The sequence below is a fragment of the Lathyrus oleraceus genome, chromosome 7 (genome assembly GCF_024323335.1).
Source record: "Lathyrus oleraceus cultivar Zhongwan6 chromosome 7, CAAS_Psat_ZW6_1.0, whole genome shotgun sequence".
NCBI lineage: Eukaryota > Viridiplantae > Streptophyta > Magnoliopsida > Fabales > Fabaceae > Lathyrus > Lathyrus oleraceus.
The window spans coordinates 111,089,929-111,113,728 of NC_066585.1; the positions used below are offsets into that span (position 1 = coordinate 111,089,929).

Here is a 23,800-nt window from a genome sequence, read left to right on the forward strand (position 1 = left end):
GTGATCCCTCCACTGTCAAGATTAGGAAGTGTTCGCTGCTCTGTGAAACCAACCTCACATTGTACCCTCATGTTTAAGACCCACAAGACCCATGCCTTCGCACAAGTCTCGGGGGTCAACTCACAACTTGGAGCGGACGAGCCAACATGGTGCAACAACCAGACCAACCTGCAAAGCCTTGGCCATGTTCCATCACATTGTTGCCCCCACATGGGTCACAAGCTTGCGTTACTCAGCTCAGCGAACCAACTAGCATGTCAGACATTTATAAACACTTGCTTATGTGATCTTCTAGCCAATGTGGGACCTAAATTGATTCAAAATGGTGTAGTATTAAGTTGGAACATGCTTTCTTAAATGTTATAACACTCAAAAATGTTATGGTTGATGTCATAATACATATATAAAGGGACTATTGGACTGAATTACTCCCAACATATATAGAAGGATTAAACCTATTTTAAAATTTATACGCAAAATAAATACAATACTAATGAAAAAGTAGTGAAATGCATACCTAATTTAGCTTAGAGTATCAACAAGCAACATTATAACTTATATTGTTGCTTCTTCAAGTTTTGGCTTTGTTCCCAGACAGACTCAAAGATACTCCTTTTCTCCTTTCACAATGCATTTAACATATGATTGATTTTCTCTCCAATGTTCCTATTTAGCAACAGTCTAAATGCTCCTATTACACTACAATAGCACGTGTTCTACTGTCTCCGGCTCCAAGATACACCACCAACAATCAGTACCAGCGTGCACCCTTTTGTTGATCAATCTTACAGAAGTTGGAAAATACATTTCCTACCAGTAGTTGAGCCCCACATCGAAAGAAGGTTGAAGGTTTTGAGATAAGCAAGAGTATAACATAATATGAATACCTTCATGTCAAGGTACTTACCTGGATGTGGTCAATGGTTGATCATAAAGGACCATGGCCTAGGAGAGTGACCTCCATTGCACTTAGGACGGGTTCTATCCTAAGGTCTACCCAAGTGGTGGAGCCTACATCATAATTTGTTGTTGTGGGGGCCTGCGTTCGTGCGGCCACCTCTTATTCTAATATCAAATTTTGAGGAATTTTTGTTGATTTCCTGAACTTGCTAGTTTAGAAGATTGTTATTGTATGTATTTGCTTGTATTTTCACCATAATATTGCTTATTGGTTTAGAAGATTGTTATTGTATGTTTTTGCTTGTATTTTCACTATAATATTGAGTATGACCAACATAAGGAATCAAATAAAATGCAAGTACTTGATAATATTTTCATATGGATAAAAAGAAGGGTGGAGAGGTGGTCCAAAGGCTCTGTCTAACAGAGGCCTAAGAAACCATTTCACTCTCTTCTTTATAAAATTAGATCCACCCTCTACTAATTCAGGAGCAATTACATCCAATCCATCTATAAACAAGCATGTTTTCCATAAGCAGAGGCTAAAAGTGTTATGGCTTTCGTAGCAAATAAAGAACTAAATGATGTCATTCTATGACCGTCGGTGTTTTATTTACACACTTCATTTGCAATTGATATATACGTTATGTGTGATGCTGTCAGGTAGGTAAATGGAAGTGATGAGAATGAGTTATTGATGTAATTATGATAGAAAATTTGTTTCTCTTAAATAAACTATGATGAAAATTTATTTTATAGATAGAAAATAAGAGGAGTATCTTAAATGTAGCAACTAAAAAATGTTGCAGTTGATGTTACAATACCTCCAAATTATACACAAACTAAATACACTAAAAAATGATCCAAAACCAATGAAGTACTGAAATGCATGTAAAGTGAACAAACATATATATACCTTGCCACTACTGTTTTGTCATGTTCTGGCTTTGTTATTCAAACAGACTCAAGTTTCTCTAGTGCTTCCTCGTATTTAGCCAGCCTTCTGCATTTAATTTAGGAAAGTAGTTGACGGTGAGATTATATGTTGAAAATGCAAACTAAATTTCATAAAATGCACAATAATGACAAATGTCAAATAACAATTCCAGAGAAGAAATTGCACTTAATCTCTATTGCAGATTTTAAGAATATTGTCATTTAGAAATGTCAAGGGCAAGATAAAAGAAGGAAAACTGTTTAGAAACACGAAAAAAAGGACACCGAAAACAATTGAGTCTGGTAGTTTTACTTGTATAATTGTAAGCCTTCTCTCAGATCATTTTCCTGACGTTCTATCAATTCCTTTTTCCTTAGACAGCTTTGCATCTGAAAGTTTTATCATATCTCAAGCATTTTGATTCAGTCCCAAAATATGGTGTACATTGTTGATGTTGAACATTTTGACTTAATCAGTATGTGGATCAAACCAAAGTACACTAATTTACTTTTCAAAAAAAGATTTTGAAGTTCATATATACAGAATTCCTCATGTAATGTTCAAAGACAATACCTTGATCATACAACCTCAAAGTGTACCAAAGTCATTTTCAAAATTTTGAGATTATTCATTATTATATTCCAAAAATAATGATCTAAATGTTGCTATCACTAGATACATATTGAATGAAGGACAAGAGCCACAAAACTCTTCACACATCATTGATCTAAGAGAGCACTTACCAGAATATGTTATTGTTGGCATATTAGCTTTAATAGGAACTGTAGATGAGGAACATATGCTGATGTCATGGTCTTTTAGTAACAAGCCAACCAAATTATGATTTTTATGAAGATATTCTGAGAAGAAAATAAACTTAATCAAAACTAAATTATTGGAGGGACTAATAGTAGGTTTTGTATTTTTGAGTTTGAGTTTAATAGCTATGTTAATCATTTTATTTTGGAAGAGAAGAAGAAGACCTTATCTGATATGGATATGGATGATGAATTCCAAATGAGTGTTGGACTAAGAAGATGAGTTATTATGAGCTGTTGGATGCAACAAACAACTTTGAAGAGACAAAAAAGTTTGGCCAAGGTGGTATAAAGAAATACTCAGCAGAAGTCAATTGAGGCATAGAAGTTTGGTGAAACTCAATGGTTGGTGCCACAAGAAGAATGAACTTATCCTAATATACAAATACATGCATATTGGTAGTTTAGATTTTTCATCTTTTTCGAGGAGGAAGCATTTTGTCGTGAAAGATCTTAAGTGAAATGAGAGGTTCAATATTGTTTGCTTTTCCTTTTTGAAGGACATGGCACCACAAAATGTATAAACCCCACCTCCCCCAAAAAGAGATGGTTCAAGGGGCTAGGCTCATCATGGTGTTTGTAAATCATGGAAATTTAAGCATTTATAACTTTTTAAGGACATGGCACCCCAAAATGTATGAACCCCACCTCCCCCAAAAAGAGATGGTTCAAGGGGCTAGGCTCACCAGGTGTTGTGGACTGGAGGTACAACGGCCCCTGATCCTTCCACTGTCAAGAGTAGAAAGTGTTCGTTGCTCTGTGAAACCAGTCTCACACTATACCCTCCCGTCTAAGACCCATAAGACAGGTGCCTTCGTACAAGTCCCATGGGCCAACTCGCAACTTGGAGCCGGCAGGCCACCACGGTGCAACCACCAGACCAACCTATTAAGGTTTAGCCATGTTCCATCACCTTGATTCCCCCACATGGATCACAAGTTGGCGCTACTCAACTCGACAAACTAACTAGCATATCAGACATTTATAAACATTTACTTGTGTGATGTTCTAGCCAACGTGGGACTTAATGAATCTAAAATGGTGTATATACAGGGATTATAGGACCGAATTAGTCACGACATATATAGAATGATTAAATATATTCATAAAGTTATACGAAGACTAAATACACTCAACAAAATGTTTCAAAACCAATGTAGTGAAATGCATACCTTGTTTAGCTTAGAGTATCAACAATCAACATTATAACTTTTGAATGTTGCTGCTTCACTTTCTAGCTTTGTTCCCAAAACAGAATCAAATTTCTCTAATGCTTCGTAATACTTAGCATTCCATCAGCATCTTCCATATTCACTGTTTGTTTGTTATAGTTGGCTTACTAGCATACGTAAATGAGGGTTACAGTTGCGGTTATGTTGCAAACTTTTATATGGCAGGAAAATACGGCAAATGCGATGTTGCAGATGCCTCAAAATACTTTTATGCTGCATTTGTAGTTCCAGAATGAAATTTAAAATCATGCTTAATATGTATATTATGGATCTGTATTTCTTGCAATTCTGAAATCGCACAATTGACAAAGCCATGCATTTTTTACAATCTTATCAATCTGATGTCTCACATCCAACCTTGTGTAATAGATTCGATTATGAAGTCTAAATGTAGACCATCTGGTCTTAATTAATTTAACAATCTATATTGTATGACTGCAATAGATGAGGGATTTTCTGACTACATGGATTCGAATCCAGAAATACTTATAATAAAATGTAACAAATATTGATTGTGTAAAACATGAGATACTTTTTAAATTAAAAACAATGTATTGAAATTTCTTGTTGAAAGCATTACCAAAACATACTTGGAGTAATATAACAGGTGGAGAACAATCATGGTGCAAATAACAAATCCCTTTTGCACCTCCAATGCCTTTTGATTCCAATCCCATGCAACCTTCTCATATCTTATATTTCTATGAAGAGCTCAAAAAGATTACCATTTGGCATATACTCAAAAATTAAAAGGCTGGTTCCTCCTTTAAAAAAAACAACATAGAGTTTAAGTATATTTTTATGCCTAAGTTTCCCCATGATCTCCTTTTTTGCAGCTAAAACCCTTATACCATCACCTTTCTCTACCATCCCATTTTTCTTCAACCCGACTTGAGAAACCTTTACGTTACCACGATGGCCGATTAAATTATCTTCATCCAAATGAGTTATTTCACCAACATCAATACCCACTTGGTGAAGAGATGCTAGTTTCCATTATTTTACTTGCTTCCTTTTGACATTTTTGTATCTTTTTTGCTCTTTGAATCCTGACGCTTCTAAAGATCAAAATTGCGGCGATGAAGATAACAATAATGACCAAGAGCATTACATATTTATAACCAAAGAGCATTCTTATATGACCATGATATTTATCACAAATCTTCAAATCATAATTTATTGAACTTTTTGGAATTTTCTGAACACATGAACCTTTGTTTCTAACAAAAACAAGACTGGATGTTGAAATTTTTGATTCAGTCATAAAGTACACTATTTTACTTTTCAAAAAAAATAATTTTGAAGCTCATATATACAAAATGACACCGAATGTAATGTGCAATAACTTGATCATACAATCTTCACTGGATTAGGCCTCCCTCCAATTACCTGCTCTAAATGTGTATCAAAGTCATATTCAAATTGTTGAGATTACTCATCATTATAATGAATGTGAGTATTAGCCATTAGTCACGACTATAGGTGAAAAGTCATTTAAGTAGCTAAATCGATTATTTGAAAAGCTTATAATGCATTATTAAAAGTAGCTAAATGGATTATTTGAAAAGCTTATAATGCGTCTTTTGAGCATGATATGATATCACTTATCTCAAAGTACTAAAGTCATATATATTCAAAGAGGTTAGCAAATATGATACTGTAACTTGTAGAGTTATAACTATCACCTTAAATTTGTAAAAACCAGAATTTAGCATCTTCAAGTGTAGAAAGTGCGACTTGAATCTGTTAGAAATTGATCACTTTTATAATGATTAGGATTAATACATACAATGTCAGGAGGACCCTATTTAAAAAACACAACAGATTAACTTGGTTGTGTTTTCTTAGTTTCTATAATCAATATTAATGAAGTATATTGTTTCTTGCTGGCTGGCACCCCTAACATGAACCAGAAAAGAGATGGTTGCTGGTTGGCACCCCTAACATGAACCAAAAAAGAGATGGTTCAGGGCTAGGCTCACCAGGTGTTGTGGGCAGGAGGTGCCCGCGATCCCTCCCCACTCTCAGGAGTAAGAAGTGTTCGTTACTCTGTGAAACCAGCCTCACGCTACAATACCCTCCTGTCTAAGACCCATATGACCCGTGCCTTAGCACAAATCCCATGGGTCAACTCGCATCTTGGAGTGGGAAGGCCAGCATGGCGCAACCACCAGACCAACCTTGTTAATCTTTAGCCATGTTCCATCACCTTGGTGCCCCCACATGGATCACAAGCTAGCGCTACTCAGATCGTCGAACTAACTAGCATGTCAAACATTTATAAACACTTGTTTGTGTGATGTTCTAGCCAATGTGGGACTTAATGGATATAAATTTGTATAGTATATACTATTAAAGATGGAACATGTAATAAAACTTCTCATTGAAAAGATGTGGTCGTCAAGGTTTTTTAAATGGCTCACTTTATACTCGGCACTCCCCAAAATCAGTGAATGACAGAGTAGTAGGATCTATCTCATACAATTTGTAGAGTGAACAAACATATATACCTGGTTTAGCTTAGAGTAACAACAAGCAACATTATAACTTACCACTGCTGCTTCATAAGGCTCTAGCTTTGTTCCCAAAACTAATTCAAATTTCTCTAGAACTTCCTCGTGGTTAGCATTCCTTCAGCATTTAAACAAAAAAGTAATGGACATTAGGATTATCAGGAAGAGAACATTAATATTTTTTATTCTAATCTAGATATACTCTTGGCAAACTGGATGCTTCAAAATTAAAGCTTTTATCATATAGGGCTCTATTTAATGCACATAGGACACTTTCTTTATCATACAACCTTAAGCCAACCTTCACCAAATTAGGCCTCTAATTACCTGCTTTGAGCATGATATATTCATAAAGGAAGAAAGTGTTACATGTTATGAATGTAGAAACTCAAGTTATTACCTCACTACATGTCTCAGTCTCAACAAGTGCAACAAAACGAAGGATAAATCCTCCTAAGAGACAAATGGTAATCATACCAAAGGTCATAGGCTCATATCACTTTAGAAGACGAAGACGAGAGATCCTCTTCATCTTCTAGTTCGATCTCAGATGATGAATTTTCAAATTTGTGCTTGAAGGCACATAAAACGGGTAAAGACACTGAGGTATATTATTGAAATAAAATTGATTTGTAGCATATCTTTAAGGTTTTGATGATAAGAAAATATTTAAAGAACAATGTACTAAAATTTCTAAAGAGAACTTAGTAATGGTACTGAGAATATATATTTAAAAAGAAGTAAGAGATCCAGATTCTGAATGATCTGAAGCTGAAGACTAGACTCTGAAGACTCTGACTCTGACTCTGAATGGTGTCGACCTCTGAAAATCCAAACTCTAAAGAGTCAGCCTCTTAAGATCCAGACTCTAAAGATCCAGTCAATGCAAGGATCGAGGAGATTCTGATATGTCACTATCAGACTCTAGGGACATTTTGTCTTCTTATGATCACATGAAGACTTAAGAAAAAATCTACAGAAGACACTGGGATGCAACATATAATTCCTTTTGTAAAAAAATAAATACCCATTTGACAATAAAAGAGTTATTACTCTGTCAAACAAAAAGCGCAAGTTTAACTTATAATTTCTTAACACTTGTATACACTAGAAATTCCTAAGTCTAAAAGAGTATTAGTGTGTTGTATATTTTTTTTATACCTCTTATTGTATACCAAATGTAAGAAAAAAACAATATTTTCTTTATAAGTTAGATTGTAAGAATTGTTTTGCTTGTGTGCTTGAGAATTTGAAGTCTCTTGCTTGCGTGCTTGAGCATCTGAAGTCTCTTGCTTGTGTGTGTTTTGGCATTAGAAGTCTCTTATTTGTGTGTTTGAGCATTGGAAGTCTTTGGTTTTGTGCTTGAGCAATTGTAATCAGTTTTGATTATAGTGAAATCTCTTGGAGTTGCAAGGGGACTTGACTACTTTCAATTGTAGGAGGAAATAAGATAATTGCTTTCTCTCTCTCTCTCTCTCTCTCTCTCTCTCTCTCTCTCTCTCTCTCTCTCTCTCTTTCCTTTATACCTATGAATTTTTTTAATCCACTGCTAAAGACTTAACTCTGATTCAGATTCTATATTTTATGCTCAAAATCTGATAAAAGAATTTTGAGAAAAGAAAGAAAAACCTAACACAATTTAACCCTCACCCTTTCTTGTGTTTTTCTCACATCCAGTTGGCATCAGAGCATGGTATGTACTTTAAACACTTAACCGTGATATAGAAAAGATCCTGAGAGAAAAACCATGATTGATATTTCTGAAACCTTTGGTCCCAAAAACACTGCTATTGTAAACTATGATAATAATGCTTCTAAAAAGAATAACTATACAGCTAGACCTCAAACTTTTAGTGGAGACTCTAAAGAGTTTGAATGGTGGAAAAGTAAGACGTACACTCACATCATATGTCTTGATGATTAGTTGTGGGACATTCTTAAAGATGACATTTATATTCTAGTTAATTGAATAGGAATGGTAACTAACATAAAAAGTCTCACACATGCTCAAAAGAAGACTTATAGGAAACATCACAGAGTTAGAGGCATTTTGTTAAATGTTCTACCCCATTCTAAATACATCAAGATTTTTGACAAATTTACTTCTAAAACCATATTTGAATCCTTATATGTTACATATGAAGGAAACCAGCAAGTAAAAGAGGCAAATGTTAACCTCTTGGTCCAATAGTATGAAATGTTCAAAATGGAAAAAGATAAAGATATTGAAACCATGTTTTCAAGGTTTTAAGTTCTGGTATCTAGTCTTCAAGTTCTGAACAAGAGATATACAACTTCTGATCATATCAAGAAGATTCTTAGGAGTCTTCCTGTTAGAAACACACCAAATGTGATAACCATTCAGGAAGCCAAATATGTAAACACAATAAGTCTTGAAAGCCAAATAAGTAATCTCCAAAGTCATGAGATGAAGTACAATTGAGATGAACCTGCCAAGAAATCAAAGTCTCTTGCTTTAAAATTTGTTACTCAACCTACCAAGTCTTCTAAAATCTGGGAATCAAAGATGCAACTCATGCATGAACTTTTGAAGAAGAGTCTGATGATGAAGAAATGACATTTGTTATCAAAAGATTTTGGTATCAAACAAAAAAGAACAAAAGATTCTCAAGAAAAAGCAGTGACTTCAAAGGATCAAGTTATAGATAAAAGAAAGAAGACTGGAAGGGATCACTACTACAAATAGTAGATACAACGATGCCACCATTATCATGATCCTTCAAAGAACTGTGGTGATATCTCTAAATTCAAACGCGTATATAATTTTTTATTTTTTAATTAAATGATAATTTATTACTACGGTTTTTTAAAACAACAGAGGTGATATCAATTGAAGTTTCATGAGTCTGGCTCTCATCGCCTACTAATTCATTTGTATTTGTATTTAAACAAAGAGAGAGATATCACCACATTTATTTAAGCAAACCATTGCGGTATTTTTTTCTATTTTTTAAAATTTCTAATAACTTAAAATCTGACGTTTTTTTTATAAAATATCAAAATGATATCACCACGGTTGACTAAAAACACCGTTGTGATATATTTTTGTATTATTTTAAAAAAAATTATTTGCTTAAGACTTGCCTTTTTTTTATAAAATCTAATTAATGTAAATATGATACCATGACGGTTGACCAAAATAGTGTGACAAATATCCTCCCAACGTTTGCTATGTTGAAACCTTTATCCACCTTCAAGTTCAATCTCTGTAGCATGTCATCCGATTAATGCGTTTCCACAACTCCAACAAGTTCAAATCCAAGAATATCATTGTCTTTTACTAGAAACTCGACTTTTTATACAGGATGAGCAACAAGAACAACAAAATGTTCATCCCTAAAAGGTTTTCACATTTCAGAATAACTCTTGTTTGTGCTATAGTTGCACCAGCTAAACAAATATATACATAAGGATAACTTGTTATGATCTTATCTTTTCCTGAATGTGTTTTGAGGACTTTTACAAAAGGTGGTGTGCAACTATTTCCCATAATGAGACATTTTCTAATTGCATCAGTTAATAAATCTAGATTTGGAAGATATTTTGCTTGTATGATTAATGAATCTAAGTCACCATGTAAGAAAACTGTTTTGAGACTTGTGTGGAACAATTTAACCACCACCTTGACTATGATCCATTTGAACCTTATTGGAGAAAATCAAACATCACATATGTTTTGATTGAGTTTATAACTGAAACAAAAAATAAACAAAAATGAAACAGTTATTATCTAAACTATTAGCTATTTTTAAAGCTATGATGGAGAGCGTGTCAAAATCAACTGAAAAGAAGTTTTGAGGAAGAATTTCTTGATTTCTTGATCACTTTTCTTAATAGTCAGATCCATCTATGATTCTAGTTAATATCAAAGTTAAGAACCATATACTTCAATTCCTCATCAAATGTAAAGATACTATGGACTTTGGAGTATTTTCAATAAGGTATATTTACTTTGGAGTTATCTTTATGTTTTTTTCTTCCAATCCTTATTCTATAAACAAGCCGGGTTTTTTAAGATAGTTAATATTTGTTATCAGCAAGAATGTTATTGAAAAACTTCTGAAACAGAATGAAGACATTCTTTTAAATAGTTAGCATGCATTCTTAAAAATAGTTGACTATAATTGAAACTGATAACATCGTGGGAGCTTATATTGGAACTATTAGATGTAAACAATTTGCTGGCTAAAATGAATTTGGCTTCCAACTAATGATGCACTACTAAATATACATGGTAGGCCAAAAAAATCAAGGACATGGCAGCCACCTCAGTATGTGTGACCTTAAAAAATTAACTTTATGTTAGTATTGATCACAAAGCGATACCAAGTTGTCATTTTCTTAAACTCTTGTAAAATAATTGATCAAGATAAATGTTGAAATTGTTATTTTTAATTTATTTATGACAGAACAGCATGAAGGAGGCAGGAGAGTTACATTTGAATCTGATTCCATGAGTTCAACAAGTGATGGTTTCAAGATATCTTATCAAAACAGTTTATATGTTTCAAATAGAAGATGCTGCATAAGAGTCCCACCTCGGTTAATGAAGTAAGAAACGTAACAAATATCTGATATAAAATGCACAACTAGCATACATTTCAACTCATACCTTTCTCGGCCTTTTGGCTAAGATCAAGTGTAGTATCTGTTCTTATCAGTTTAATATCTGATATGCGGGCCAATGGTTCACACGATATTAAATTTATTTCTTGAAGGGGAGAGTCCACTTCAATAGCTTGCTATTGGGTCTCTCAAGTGTCGCTTTTGTGTTGCACTATTGCAATAGCCAGGCACACCCCACCAAACCTAGTTCAAATTTATTTCCTTTAAATTGATCAATAAATAAGTTATGTTTACTTCTGCAGATCTATAGGATAAAATTGGCTACAAGGGTATGATTCCAAGAATGTTATATTCCTAGGTCTATAAGCATATAAGTGGAGCAATTCAAGTGTTTTTCACAACCAATTCCTTAATCATCTAAACTGTATGTTTTCCTGTAGCCATATGATAAATGAAATATTTGAAAATGGGTCTTGTAAACATCTTTCCATACTAAAATATTTGTCAGCACGGTACAAGAAACATTATAAGTCATCAAACTAATAAAAAATGTAGTTTTTATTGTCAATATTTTTTAAACAATGGCAGAACTTGCTCTCAGATGTAAATGTCAATGTCTTGATGTTTAATCACTAACTGATTTCTTTTTTCCCTCTTAAGAAAGACTTTACACCCAAGAGTTATTATTTATTTAATTTTGATGCTGCAAGCAATCGGTAGAAAATGAGAGTCACTGCTCATCCGATCTTAATTAATTCGACAATCTAGATCGTATGACTGTGGCAGATAAGGGATTTCCTTACTATAAATGAGAGTCACTGCTCATCTGATCTTAATTAATTCGACAATCTAGATCGTATGACTGTGGCAGATAAGGGATTTCCTGACTATATGGGTTTGAATCCGCAAATGCTTATAATAAAATGTCACAAATAATGATTGCGTAAATAAAACATGAGATACTTTAGTTACAGAGAATGTCAGTAGCAATGACTAATGGGACTATTAACCATTAGCAATGACTATAGTTAAAAAGTCATGTAAGTACAAGAGATACAAGTCTTATGGATCTCATACTTAGAACTCTAAAACTCCCCTTCAAAACTGAGAGATACAAACCTGCTCAATAACATAGTTTACCAATGAAGTTGTTATTCTGCGTGCGTTAAATAAAGAAATCATACTTTGGTTAATTAAAGCTGCAATAATTTTGGTTGTTCTGCCATAACAAAAGCTATTATTTTTATATAAAAAATGGTTTTCACTAACTGATTTCCTACCAGTAATTGAGTCCCACATCGAAAGAAGGTGGAAGGTATTGAGATAAGTAAGAGTATAACATAATATGAATACCTTCAAGTCAAGGTACTTACCTGGATGGGGTCAATGGTTGATCATGAAGGACCATGGCCTAGGAGAGTGATCTCCATTGCACTTAGGAGGGGTGCTATCCTAAGGTCTACCCAAGTGGTGGAACCTACATCATAATTTGTTGCCGTGGGGGCCTGCGTTCGCGCGGCCCCCTCCAATTCTAATATCAAATTTTGAGGAGTTTTCTTGATTTCTTGAGCTTACTGGTTTAGAAGATTGTTATTGTATGTATTTGCTTGTATTTTCACCATAACATTGCTTACTGGTTTAGAAGCTTGTTATTGTATGTATTTGCTTGTATTTTCACCATAATATTGCTTACTGGTTTAGAAGCTTGTTATTATATGTATTTGCTTGTATTTTCACCATAATATTGAGTATGACCAACATAAGGAAATATTTTCATATGGATAAAAAGAAGGGTGGAGAGGTGGTCTAAGAAACCATTTCACTCTCTTCTTTATGAAATTAGATCCACCCTCTACTAATTCAGGAGCAATTAGATCCAATCCATCTATAAACAAGCATGTTTTCCATAAGCGGAGGGTGAAAGTGTTATGGCTTTCGTAGCAAATAAAGAACTAAATGATGTCATTCTATGACTGTCGGTGTTTTATTTACACACTTCATTTGCAATTGATATATACATTATCTGTGATGCTGTCAGGTAGGTAAATGGAAGTGATGAGAATGAGTTATTGATGTAATTATGATAGAAAGTTTGTTTTTCTTAAATAAACTATGATGAAAATTTGTGTTATAGATAGAAAATAAGAGGGGTGTGATAGAATAGAATCTAAAATCTATAGCCGTGGAAAGTGTAACACCCCGATAAAATAAGGCTAATTATTTAATTTGAATTAATATAATATTTATTAATTTAATTAATTAATTGGAAATATTATTGGATTATTATTATTAATTTGGAAAATATATAAGTTGGAATAAGAAAAAGGGTTTTCATTGTTGGTAAAGAGTTTTACGTGAAAAAGCAGAGAAGCGATAGAAAAGTGGAAAAGGGCAAAGGGGAAGAGCAAGAGCAGAGGTTGAAGAACGGAAAGGCTTAAAGCTCAAAGATTTGCCGGATTAACTCAGGTAAGGGGGTTTATCGTCGTTTAATGGGTTTTATAGATTAACATGTCATGGGTAGTGATAGCCGTTGAATTGACCCTAATTGGGATTTAGAATGCTGAGAAAATTGTGATGAATAAGTTGTAGAAAAACTGAAATTGAATCGATAATTGTATGTGTCGTGATTTTCCGATAATGTAGCTTTTTACAGAAGTTGAATCGGAGGTCCGGAAGTCCTCCAACGGCGGAAAATGCGGAAAACTCTGCATTCTGCCTTGTGTTAGCGCAGGAACTGCTGTTTGGTCTGCGTTAACCGGTTAACCCAGGGCGTTAACCGGTTAACACTGTTATATTTTGTGGAAATGTGCTGATTTGCCTGCGTTAACCGGTTAACCCTGGGCGTTAACCGGTTAACACTGTTGCGTTTTGCCAGAAAATGTATTGTTGTCCTGCGTTAACCGGTTAACCCAGGGCGTTAACCGGTTAACACTGTAGAAAATTAGAAAAATTGATATTTTAACGTTGTGAACCTAATTGGTGATTGGCTTATTATAGTTAATTGTGATGAGTAATTTTGTTGGATTTATGTTGTGAAGTGTTGATACAATTACGTTGTTAAGTTGTGTTAAAGTTGTTGAAAATACTGAGTTGTAGGCTTGATGAGCCAAAGTTTATTATAAGTTGATTATGTTGAAAACCTTGTTGTGTTGATATTATTATTATGTTGTCGGAATTGTAAAGTCGTGTATGCCATGTACATTTCATATGCATTAAGTCGGAGCTTTGCTCACACCACGTTGGCCTGGATTGGCAAAATTTTAAGTTGAAAGTTGAAGGCTTATGCCTTGATGCCCACTAAAATGGCAATGATTCTAAGTTGGGAGTTTTACTCCGATTGGTACCACATGCATGACGAGTCGAGTCTCATTTGAGTTGCAATTTATGTTGTTATTGAGTATGATATTGAAGTTGATGTGCTGTTACTGAATGTGTAATCTGATTTGGGTGATGAAACGTGTTAAATTACTTAGCATTACATGATGATTTATAATGCTTGTTATATCGATTGAAGAACTCACCCTTACAACTATTTTTCAGGTGACGAGCAATGAGTTGATAGAAGCTTATGCTTGGAGTCTAGTGTAGTCTCCTAAGTGGGTCATGCTCTGATAGATGTAACATCGGGACGGGATGTTTTAATTGTTTTATAGTTGGTTGTTGAACCTTTTTACCTGTAATATGTTATATGTTTTGAATGGTTGATTCGATTTCTATCCGCTGCGAATTATGCAAGAAAATGTTTATTTTGATTAAATAAAGAGCATGACAGTTATTATGGTGTGAAGTAGTTGTGTGACACCCTTGGTGCATTATTACTCTGATATATATATTTGTTGTTTTTATTGAATATTTGGGGTATTTTAGAAGGGTGTTACATTAGTGGTATCAGAGCAGGTCGGTCTGTCCGGCCAGTTGTCGTGTCGTTGCTGTCTAACAATTGTGTATTGTTACTAATCTAACTTTAAGTTGTGTTGTATTGTTAAGTTGAAATGGCTGGAAGGAATGACGCTGCAATGGCTGCCGCAATGCAAGCGATGGCACAAGCTGTGCAGAACTTGCCAAATGCTGGTGGAGATGCTGGATCGCGTAGCTTGGCGACTTTTCAGAGAGAGAATCCGCCGGTGTTTAAAGGGAAGCATGATCCAGATGCAGCCTTGGGATGGTTGAAAGAGATTGAGAGAATCTTCCGTGTTATGGATTGCACTCCAGCTCAGAAGGTTCGGTACGGTACTCACATGCTAGCAGTCGAAGCTGATGACTGGTGGCTAGAGACTCACGAGAGGTTGACCGTGGCAGGTGAAGTTGTTACTTGGGATGTATTCCGTAGGGAATTCATGAGAAAGTATTATCCGGAAGATGTCCGTGGTAAGAAGGAAATTGAGTTCCTTGAGCTGAAGCAAGGAAACATGTCTGTCACTGATTATGCTACGAAATTTGTGGAGCTGTCCAAATTTTATCCTCATTACACTGGTGCTGGTGCTGAATTTTCAAAGTGCATCAAGTTTGAAAATGGACTGCGCTCTGAAATTAAGAAGGCTGTTGGGTATCAGAAGATACGCATTTTTACTGAATTGGTTGATAGCTGCAGGATATTTGAAGAAGACAATAATGCTCATTACAAGATTGTCAGTGACCGCAGGGGCAAGCAACAGCAAAATCGTGGCAAGCCGTATGATGCCCCAGTGGGAAAAGGGAAACAAGGAGCTGCTCCGGCTCAGAGGACTAATAGGGGAGGTGCTCCTGCTGGTATAGTTTGCTTCAAATGTGGTCAGGCTGGTCATAAGAGTAATGTATGCACTGCTGAAGTAAAGAGATGTTTTCGTTGTGGTAAGACTGGTCATGCAATAGTTGATTGCAAGCACAAGGAAATGATTTGTTTTAATTATGGCGAAGAAGGGCATATTGGAAGTCAGTGTCAGAAGCCAAAGAAATCTCAAACTGGGAAGGTGTTCGCATTGACCGGAACTCAAACCTCCAGTGAGGACAGACTTATCCGAGGTACGTGTTATATTAATGGCTTTCCTCTTGTAGCTATTATTGACACAGGTGCGACTCATTCCTTTATATCTTTGGATTGTGCTGTGAAACTTAAGTTAGAGATATCTGAGATGTTTGGTAGTATGGTAATTGATACTCCTGCGAAGGGTTCAGTGACTACTACTTCGGTTTGTTTAAATTGTCCTTTGAGTATTTTTGGTAGAGACTTTGGGATGGACCTAGTGTGTCTTCCACTAGTGCAGATTGATGTTATTCTGGGTATGAACTGGTTGGTGTTTAACCGAGTTTCTATCAATTGTTTTGATAAGACGGTGGTCTTTCCGGAGATTGAGGAGGGAAAGAGTTTGTTTCTATCAGCAAGGCAAGTGAATGAGGAAGTAGCTGATGGGGCAGAGTTGTTTATGTTGTTAGCGACTTTGGAGGCTAAAGATAAACTGGTGATTGGCGATCTAGCCGTGGTGTGTGATTTTCCTGATGTGTTTCCGGAAGAGGTGAATGAATTACCGCCAGAGCGTGAAGTGGAGTTCTCGATTGATTTGGTACCTGGTACTAGGCCGATATCGATGGCTCCGTACCGTATGTCTGCTGTTGAGTTAACTGAATTGAAGAGTCAGTTGGAAGATCTGTTGGATAAGAAATTTGTTCGTCCGAGTGTGTCACCGTGGGGTGCACCAGTGCTATTGGTTAAGAAGAAAGAAGGTACTATGAGGTTGTGTGTGGACTACAGACAACTGAATAAAGTGACGATCAAGAATCGGTATCCTTTGCCGAGGATTGATGATTTGATGGATCAGTTGGTTGGTGCTAGTGTGTTCAGCAAAATAGATTTGAGATCTGGGTATCATCAGATCCGTGTGAAAACCGAGGATATTCAGAAGACTGCTTTCGGAACAAGGTATGGACATTATGAGTATTCTGTAATGCCTTTTGGTGTGACTAATGCACCTGGAGTATTTATGGAGTATATGAATAGGATTTTCCATCCGTACCTAGACAAGTTTGTTGTGGTGTTTATTGATGATATTTTGGTGTATTCGAAGTCTGAAGAAGAGCATGTTGAGCATTTGAGAGTGGTTTTAGAAATTCTACGAGAAAAGAAGTTATTTGCTAAACTATCCAAGTGTGAATTTTGGTTAGAAGAGGTTAGTTTTCTTGGTCATGTGATTTCAAGAGGTGGCGTTGCTGTTGATCCTTCTAAGATAGAAGCGGTATCTAAGTGGGAAGCTCCGAAGTCTGTTGCTGAGATTCGAAGTTTCCTTGGTTTGGCTGGTTATTATAGGAAGTTCATTGAGGGATTTTCTAAGTTGGCGTTACCATTGACGATGTTGACTAGAAAGGGGCAAGCGTTTGTTTGGGACTCGAAATGTGAAGAAGGTTTCCAAGAGTTAAAGAGAAGGTTAACCACTGCTCCTATTCTGATATTACCGAGTTCGTCGGAACCATTTGAGGTTTACTGTGATGCTTCATTGTTGGGTTTGGGTGGCGTGTTGATGCAGAATAAGCAGGTTATAGCTTATGCTTCAAGACAGCTGAGGGTTCATGAGAGGAACTATCCGACGCACGATTTAGAGTTGGCGGCTGTGGTGTTTGTTCTGAAGTTATGGAGGCATTACTTGTACGGGTCAAGATTTGAGGTTTTCAGTGACCATAAAAGTTTAAAGTATTTGTTTGATCAGAAAGAGCTGAATATGAGACAGAGAAGATGGTTAGAGTTTCTGAAGGACTATGACTTTGGTTTGAATTACCATCCGGGTAAAGCAAACGTAGTGGCTGATGCATTGAGTCGGAAATCATTACATATGTCTATGCTAATGGTTAAGGAATTGGATTTAATTGAGCAGTTTAGAGACTTGAGTTTGGTGTGTGAGAGTACTCACAATAGTGTTAAATTGGGAATGTTGAAGTTAACAAGTGGTATTCTTGATGAGATCAGAGAGGGTCAGAAATCCGATGTGCTTTTGGTTGATAAATTGACTCTGGTGAATCAGGGTCAAGGTGGTGAATTCAGAGTTGATGAGAATGATGTTTTGAAATTTGGTAATCGGGTGTGTATTCCGGATGTTATTGAACTTAAGAAGAGCATTCTTGAAGAAGGACATCGTAGTGGCCTGAGTATTCATCCTGGAGCTACGAAGATGTATCATGATTTGAAAAAGTTATTTTGGTGGCCGGGAATGAAAAGAGAAATTGCGAGTTTTGTTTATTCCTGTTTGACTTGTCAGAAGTCAAAGATTGAGCATCAGAAGCCGTCTGGGCTAATGCAACCGTTGGCTATTCCAGAGTGGAAGTGGGATAGTATCAGTATGGATTTTGTTTCTGGGTTACCGAGAACAAGTAAGAATTTTGAAGCTATTTGGGCGATTGTTGACAGATTGACAAAGTCGGCTCATTTCATTCCGATCAGAATGGACTATCCGTTAGAGAAATTAGCTGAGTTGTATATTGAGAAAATTGTAAGTTTGCATGGTATTCCGTCGAGTATTGTTTCGGACAGAGATCCTAGATTTACGTCGAAGTTCTGGGAAGGTTTGCAGAAGGCTTTGGGAACTAAGCTGAGATTGAGTTTTGCATATCATCCGCAGACTGATGGTCAGACTGAGAGGACGATTCAGTCACTAGAGGATCTTTTGAGAGCTTGTGTTTTGGAAAAAGGAGGTGCTTGGGATTGTTATTTACCTTTGATTGAGTTTACCTACAACAATAGTTTTCATTCGAGCATTGGTATGGCGCCGTTTGAAGCTTTGTATGGTAGGAGATGTCGGACACCGTTATGTTGGTATGAGTCCGGTGAGAGTGTTGTGGTTGGACCGGAGATTGTTCAACAGACTACAGAAAAGATTAAGATGATTCAGGAGAAGATGAGAATTGCTCAGAGTCGTCAGAAGAGTTATCATGACAAGAGAAGGAAGTCACTTGAGTTTCAAGAGGGAGATCATGTGTTTCTCCGTGTTACTCCGATGACTGGAGTTGGTCGAGCTTTGAAGTCAAAGAAGTTGACACCTCGATTTATTGGTCCTTATCAGATTTTGGAGAGGATAGGAGAAGTAGCCTATCGTATCGCTTTACCGCCGTCACTTGCGAATTTGCATGAGGTTTTTCATGTGTCTCAGTTAAGGAGGTACATTCATGATCCGTCGCATGTGATCCAAGTAGATGATGTACAGGTGAGAGATAACCTGACTGTTGAAATATCGCCTATGAGGATTGAGGATCGAGAGTTGAAGCAGTTGCGGGGTAAAGAGATTGCCTTAGTGAAAGTAGCTTGGGGAGGACCAGCAGGTGGCAATGTGACTTGGGAACTGGAGAGTCAGATGAAAGAGTCTTATCCAGAGTTATTTGCTTGAGGTATGTTTTCGAGGACGAAAACTCTTTTAGTGGGGGAGAGTTGTAACACCCCGATAAAATAAGGCTAATTATTTAATTTGAATTAATATAATATTTATTAATTTAATTAATTAATTGGAAATATTATTGGATTATTATTATTAATTTGGAAAATATATAAGTTGGAATAAGAAAAAGGGTTTTCATTGTTGGTAAAGAGTTTTACGTGAAAAAGCAGAGAAGCGATAGAAAAGTGGAAAAGGGCAAAGGGGAAGAGCAAGAGCAGAGGTTGAAGAACGGAAAGGCTTAAAGCTCAAAGATTTGCCGGATTAACTCAGGTAAGGGGGGTTTATCGTCGTTTAATGGGTTTTATAGATTAACATGTCATGGGTAGTGATAGCCGTTGAATTGACCCTAATTGGGATTTAGAATGCTGAGAAAATTGTGATGAATAAGTTGTAGAAAAACTGAAATTGAATCGATAATTGTATGTGTCGTGATTTTCCGATAATGTAGCTTTTTACGGAAGTTGAATCGGAGGTCCGGAAGTCCTCCAACGGCGGAAAATGCGGAAAACTCTGCATTCTGCCTTGTGTTAGCGCAGGAACTGCTGTTTGGTCTGCGTTAACCGGTTAACCCAGGGCGTTAACCGGTTAACACTGTTATATTTTGTGGAACTGTGCTGATTTGCCTGCATTAACCGGTTAACCCAGGGCGTTAACCGGTTAACACTATTGCGTTTTGCCAGAAAATGTATTTTTGTCCTGCGTTAACCGGTTAACCCAGGGCGTTAACCGGTTAACACTGTTGAAAATTAGAAAAATTGATATTTTAACGTTGTGAACCTAATTGGTGATTGGCTTATTATAGTTAATTGTGATGAGTAATTTTGTTGGATTTATGTTGTGAAGTGTTGATACAATTACGTTGTTAAGTTGTGTTAAAGTTGTTGAAAATACTGAGTTGTAGGCTTGATGAGCCAAAGTTGATTATAAGTTGATTATGTTGAAAACCTTGTTGTGTTGATATTATTATTATGTTGTCGGAATTGTAAAGTCGTGTATGCCATGTACATTTCATATGCATTAAGTCGGAGCTTTGCTCACACCACGTTGGCCTGGATTGGCAAAATTTTAAGTTGAAAGTTGAAGGCTTATGCCTTGATGCCCACTAAAATGGCAATGATTCTAAGTTGGGAGTTTTACTCCGATTAGTACCACATGCATGACGAGTCGAGTCTCATTTGAGTTGCAATTTATGTTGTTATTGAGTATGATATTGAAGTTGATGTGCTGTTACTGAATGTGTAATCTGATTTGGGTGATGAAACGTGTTAAATTACTTAGCATTACATGATGATTTATAATGCTTGTTATATCGATTGAAGAACTCACCCTTACAACTATTTTTCAGGTGACGAGCAATGAGTTGATAGAAGCTTATGCTTGGAGTCTAGTGTAGTCTCCTAAGTGGGTCATGCTCTGATAGATGTAACATCGGGACGGGATGTTTTAATTGTTTTATAGTTGGTTGTTGAACCTTTTTACCTGTAATATGTTATATGTTTTGAATGGTTGATTCGATTTCTATCCGCTGCGAATTATGCAAGAAAATGTTTATTTTGATTAAATAAAGAGCATGACAGTTATTATGGTGTGAAGTAGTTGTGTGACACCCTTGGTGCATTATTACTCTGATATATATATTTGTTGTTTTTATTGAATATTTGGGGTATTTTAGAAGGGTGTTACAGAAAGGTCCTGCTTAAGAGTCCCACTTCGGTTAGTGAAGGAAGAAACATAACATAAGTCAGATATAAAACACACAACAAGCAATTATTTTAACTCATAACTTTCTCGGCCTTTTGTCTAAGCGTGTGAGTCAATGGTTCACACACTTGCCATTTGGTCTTTTAAGTGTAAAGTTTACGTTCTCTTTTATTCTTCACATTTTATTATTGGAACATGGGGTATCTTAAATGTAGCAACTAAAAAATGTTGCGGTTAATGTTATAATACCTCCAAATTATACACAAACTAAATACACTAAAAAATGATCCAAATGCATGTAAAGTGAACAAACATATATATACCTTGCCATTACTGCTTTGTCATGGGCGTTGTTATTCAAACAAACTCAAGTTTCTCTAATGCTTCCTCGTATTTAGCAAGCCTTCTGCATTTAATTTAGGAAAGTAATTGACGGTGAGATTATGTTGCAAATGCAAACTAAATTTCACAAAATGCACAATAATGACAAATGTCAAATCACAATTCCATAGAAGAGATTGCACTTAATCTCTATTGCAGATTTTAAGAATACTGTCATTTAGAAATGTCAAGGGCAAGATAAAAGAAGGAAAACTGTTTAGAAACACGAAAAAAGGACACCGAAAACAATTGAGTCTGTTAGTTTCACTTGTAAAATTGTAAGCCTTCTCTCAAATCATTTTCCCGACGTTCTATTAATTCTTTTTTCCTTAGACATCTTTGCATCTGAAAGTTTTATCATAGCCTCCGTAAAATGATCCAAAATGATTCAATTTGATGAAGTAGTGAAATGCATACCCGATTTAGTTTAGAGTATCAACAAACAACATTATAACTTGTGAATGTTGCTTCTACAACTTCTGGATTTGTTATTAAAATAGAATCAAAGCTTCACTTAGCATTCCATCAACATTGAATATAGGAAAGTAATGGACATAAAAATTATGAATAAAATGCGATTAATTCTTTAGTCCTAACCTAGATTAGAATTTCATATGGGAAATGTTTAGTTTCTGACATGTCTTATTCTAGTAGGTAAACTTCAATAAATAAAACAAACCCTAAGCGTTCAATTAAAAAAACTAAGTTGAAGATGATGATACGCTAGTAGTACTGATGAGAAAGCAATAAAAAAAGCAGAGTGCCTGTTTGGACGCTGGTAAATATAGGAAAATTTTCAATTTACCAATGTGTATTATTTTGAGAAATGATATTTGTACACTTAAATTTGAGTGTTAAAAGGTGTACCTTTGTAAATTTATGGTGTATTAATGTATTTTTAAAATTCCTGCAAATGTATGAGATAAAAAAGTATGAGAAAGATAGAGACTTTAGTATACGATTGATATATAATGTCAAATTTTTGGTGTTCAAAGAATACTACTCATATTTTTTAAAGACCTCACAAAAGTCTATGTCAGGGTACTTCCTTTTCCAATTTCAATATAGGTGTTTCACACATAGCCTTTGCTCAACATTCTCATTAATACCTTGAACTGTTGGGACTAGTCCCTATAATATAATAGACAAATATGAAAGTATAATGTATACTGCATAAACATGAAAAAGACAATGCAATTCACAAATATGAAAGGACAGTGCATTTTACCTTTTGCTAATCAGATATGAATGGATATGCTTTTCGATTGAATACTTACAAGTCTTCAATAAGAAGGTTAATGAACCATTCTTAGGAATTTTCAGTTTCATCCTCTAGAACATCATAAACAAATGGAAATATTTGATTATTTTCATCCCTTCCTATAGTTGTCATTAACTGACTCCCATAATCTCCTTTCAAGAAACAAGCCTATAACCCAGCTTTACATGCTTCCAAACAAGTGTAAATCCTTTCAAATACATGACCATTACTAGAAATAGAGTATTGGATCACATCAATACTATTTTGATTTGAGTTTAATAATTCTTGTGCATAACTCCTTGGATGAGTGAATTGATCCCTACCAGCCCCATGTATCAATTTTATTACTTTTCTTTTAGTTCTATATGCTTGGTAAGAGGACCATTTAGCTCCCATCTATCCATTGCTTCATCTTGTAGTCTAAGAGGTTTCATGCCAGGATTGTGACTTAAAATATGGGCAAATTTCTTGGCTAGCCATTCAGTTTTTGCTTGTTTATTTTTAGGTGTCATGTGACATGTACGATCATCAACTATACCAACTACTTGCTAGAATTGGTTTCCAACCCTTTTACTTAATCTCATATAGAATTTGCAACCAACCATACACTTAACCATCATCCTCTTTCCATTATTTTTCTTTAAGAACACATTCTTCTTACTCTCAATGGCATACTCCTTTAAACTCGTTTATTGTTAAGTGTTTTTTAATGGAAAACAAGTATTGAACCACAAGCTAAGCACGATCGACGACTCAAGCACTTGAGAAATGATGTTTACAAGTACGTACACCACATCCTTTTTCATCCGGTTTATTGCAAAAAAGAGTTTTGAAAATGACTTGACGTTGGATCAAGTGTTTGGGGTTGAATATGACAATTGTGTGAATTAAATGGAAGAGGTACTTGACGTTCGATCAAGCACTCGCGTTGCATTCAATTAAATTTGATTTAGAAAAATATTTGACGTTGGATCAAGTTTATTTTTGTTCTTATGTGTTTGTCTTATATGCCCACGTTGAACCAGTCAAGGCGCGCCACACGACGCTGTTCAAAAAAGTGGAGAAAAAGGAAAAAGG

General features: G+C 35.6%; 3 non-coding genes and 1 pseudogene across 3 annotated transcripts; 3 read left to right on the plus strand and 1 right to left on the minus strand.

Moving 5' to 3' along the window:
* The first annotated feature begins 899 nt into the window (after positions 1 to 899).
* Positions 900 to 1,060, plus strand: LOC127109252 (U1 spliceosomal RNA). The gene has a single exon (XR_007796582.1). It is a non-coding gene; the product is annotated as a U1 spliceosomal RNA (small nuclear RNA).
* A 4,177-nt stretch (positions 1,061 to 5,237) lies between these two features.
* LOC127102289 (protein MET1, chloroplastic-like) lies at positions 5,238 to 21,807 on the minus strand (annotated as a pseudogene).
* LOC127109717 (U2 spliceosomal RNA) lies at positions 11,030 to 11,225 on the plus strand. Its single transcript, XR_007796985.1, has one exon. It is a non-coding gene; the product is annotated as a U2 spliceosomal RNA (small nuclear RNA).
* LOC127109103 (U1 spliceosomal RNA) lies at positions 12,353 to 12,513 on the plus strand. Its single transcript, XR_007796536.1, has one exon. It is a non-coding gene; the product is annotated as a U1 spliceosomal RNA (small nuclear RNA).
* Positions 21,808 to 23,800: the final 1,993 nt, after the last annotated feature.